Here is a 3,177-nt window from a genome sequence, read left to right as displayed (position 1 = left end):
TATAAATATATATTTTTTCCTATGAAGCCACAAAGAACATGATAGACATAAAAAGTGTAGACACTGTGGTTACACTTAATCACTATAGCACTGACAGTTCAATGCATTGTAGGTTCAAGCGATTATTCAGTATCTTCACTTATTTTATTTTTAATAACTGGATCTCTAATTATTAGAGTTGGGTGAAGCAATAATTTCAAAGTTAGGTTCAACAGGCAGTTGAATTTTAAATAAGTAATTTTTTAATTGTTAAATACAAAAAAAGAGCCATACACAAACAGATTTGTATTTCTTTAATCTTTTCATATGTTGTCCTTTTAAGTTTGTCTTCCCTGAGATTACAGTATAGAGTTTTATTCTTTTATTTACATTTGACACATTTTAAAAATCACTTTTTAAACAGAGGAAAAATTCATGTGGCTCAGAAAGCAGAAACATTATAGCTGCATTAGTGAAACAATGACAAATGTACTCATTTAATTAAGAAATTCACCAAAGAGAAAGTTATGCATAGTTACAGTGTGTGTTTTTCAAACACAGAGCTCAGACATTACATATTCAGTAGTAAAAGACAAAAAAAAAGACTATAAAAACTGCACAAAATTCAAAAGAATGTAACTGACTGCCAATCTTTGGTGGTTGTGTCCACTTTCTTCCTAAACTATGTTTGAAATTACACTTTAAGTTTTATGAAATTATCAAAAAAGTGCTTTGAAATGACACAGTTTCTCTTCCATGCAGCCCTAATCTGGCATGGCTCGGCTGGACAGGAAAGGAAAGGTTGCAAGATCTCCAACTGAGAAGTTCGAAGATCGTTCATTTCTGTTTCTCCCTGTTGGCAGTAATGAAAAAAAGACAAATTATTAATAATAACTGATGGTCAAGATGCGATTAATAGGAATAGTTTTTAAATATGCAAAGCCTTTTTAGCCTATTGTGTGAAATTTTTGTTTTCTGTATACTCTGAACTTCAGTGTGATTAAAGTCTCCATGGGGTGGACACGAATATTCTTACATCTTTGTTACATCCAAAGCAATTTGGTTTCCGTGAAAATCATTCCACTGAATTTGCAAACTGTCTACTCATAGAAAAAATTAAGAAAATGTTGGACACTAGGAGTTGTGTTGGTGCTGTATTTTTAGATCTTAGAAAATCATTTGACACAGTGAATCATTAAATTCTACTGTCTAAATTAAGATATTTGAACTTTTCCTGGGATGTCATTCAGTGGATAAAATCATATTTGGAATTCAGGAAACAATGTGTTTGCATTGACAGTGTCAAATCCACATTTTTGGATATTCCTGTTGGTGTGCCTCAGGGCTCAATACTTGGACCTCTGCTATTTTGTAAGTATATACATGATTTACCAAATTCATGTAAGAAGGCTGAATTTCAAATGTATGCTGGTGTCATCTTCACTGGTGCAAGACGCATCCAAGAGGCAGCCTCTGTTCTCACCTCAGCCATGGCTCCTGTAAATGAGTGGCTTTTGAAATCGTGGCTTCAACTGAATACCAACAAAGCTGTGTGTATGATGTTCACAAAACAAGCACAGGACATGGGGTGTGTTTTTGGAAAAACAGGAATTGAAAATTGTCTCTGAACTGAAGTGCTTTGGTGTGACACTTGACTCCACACTGAGTTTTAAAAGCCACAGTTTAGATTTTGTTATATAGGTAAACTGACAGCATCTTCACAGTCAGCCTCCATGACATTTGTAACAATTATCTTTATCTTTCACCCAGTAAAGATTTAAGAATCAAAGAAGGATATTTTTGTCTTGGTGGTACTGACTTCCCTCCTTAGACTTTTTGCCTCTAGAATAGATGGAGTAAAGTTTTTGTGTGATCATTCTGTTTTGATGGTTATTCAGGCTGTTAAGATTCTATTATTAAATTGTAAAGGAATTAAAGATGATTCACATACTGTTATCATTTTAAAGTAAATAAGTTGCAGTACCTTCTCTGAGGCGGGAACAGTGTGTTTTCCTGTTAAAAAAGACACAGACGAGTCAGTTTGTTCACAAACAGCAATGACTCAAACTCTGAACTGGCTGGTCTTACCACTGACAGATGAAGAGGGCAGCCATTATCAACACGGACACAACATCCACCACAATCCAGATTATTGTGTAGGTCTGATAGGACTGAAATTGAAAAAGGAAGTAACAGAAGTTTAATGTATTTGTGTAAAGAGACTGTCAGTTATCTGGGTTATAAACAACCCCTTGTGGATCATTCAGAAAAGCAAAATCCGACAAGTCTTCTCTATTGTGGTAAAGTAAAATGTTAATATATTTTCTAAATCTTGTCAGAACTGTGAACTTTGGTTTGAGTTTTTTTTAATTAGGATTTTGTCCTGTTGTGTTTGAAAGGTCCCTCGGGTCACACCAGTTTCAGGTTCATGATCCACAGCTGTCTTCAGTTCAGTAAATTGCCTGCAGCCTATTTGTGTGGTTTTCATTTTATCCTTCCCAGCTCATTTGCTCTGTTGTATCACCGTTTTGTTGCTCCTGTGGTTTTTTGTCATGTTTCAATTAATTTATTAAACGTACTTTTCTGCCACTTTGCCTGGTCTCCTGCATTTGGGTCCTCTACTGCTCCTGTCAAATCTGGCTTTTTAAAAAAGATTGATAGAATGGTTCATTTGAAAATCCTAATGATCAGCAATCACATTCTGAAAAAAATCCTAAAGCCTCACTTTGATCATCTTTGATCTATTGTAAAGTGTCCCCAGTGGTCTATTAATTATAATTCTGGTGTTTTCAGGCAAAAAATGAGACAGTTTTTGCAGAGCGGCAGGTGCTTATCAGAAATTTGCCTTTGAGTTGTGGGTGGGACTGTTGGTGTAGAGCAGACATGGGCAAACTACGGCCCGCGGGCCAGATCTGGCCCGCCCCCACATTTGGTCCGGCCCGCTGAACAATATCAGAAAGGCATGATCTTTCTTCCATCTGGCGACATAGATCAAGACCCAAAAAATGGNNNNCCCCCCCCCCCCCCAAAACGCCCAAACTAAAATTTTAAAGCGTTACAACAAATATGATCATATTGACTCACCATGCGATTTTGCAGATCAGTGTGCACGGACAGGATGGACTGAAACTTAGCTTCAAATGTGTCAAAACGCCCATTGAGGCCCCTCAAAATAGACTCAGACATGTCTTTGCATAT

General features: G+C 36.4%; 1 long non-coding RNA gene across 1 annotated transcript; it reads right to left on the bottom strand.

Annotated features, from left to right (window-relative positions):
* Window positions 1-278: 278 nt before the first annotated feature.
* LOC112153074 lies at window positions 279-2,156 on the bottom strand. Its single transcript, XR_002920438.1, has 3 exons — window positions 2,068-2,156; window positions 1,964-1,992; window positions 279-832 (listed from the first exon to the last, which is right to left on the bottom strand). It is a non-coding gene; the product is annotated as an uncharacterized LOC112153074 (long non-coding RNA).
* Between the last annotated feature and the right edge of the window lie 1,021 nt (window positions 2,157-3,177).

This window comes from Oryzias melastigma, linkage group LG10 (assembly GCF_002922805.2).
Source record: "Oryzias melastigma strain HK-1 linkage group LG10, ASM292280v2, whole genome shotgun sequence".
NCBI classification, from domain to species: domain Eukaryota; kingdom Metazoa; phylum Chordata; class Actinopteri; order Beloniformes; family Adrianichthyidae; genus Oryzias; species Oryzias melastigma.
Note: the sequence above shows the minus strand (reverse complement) of the source record. Positions and strands in the feature narration are given on the sequence as shown.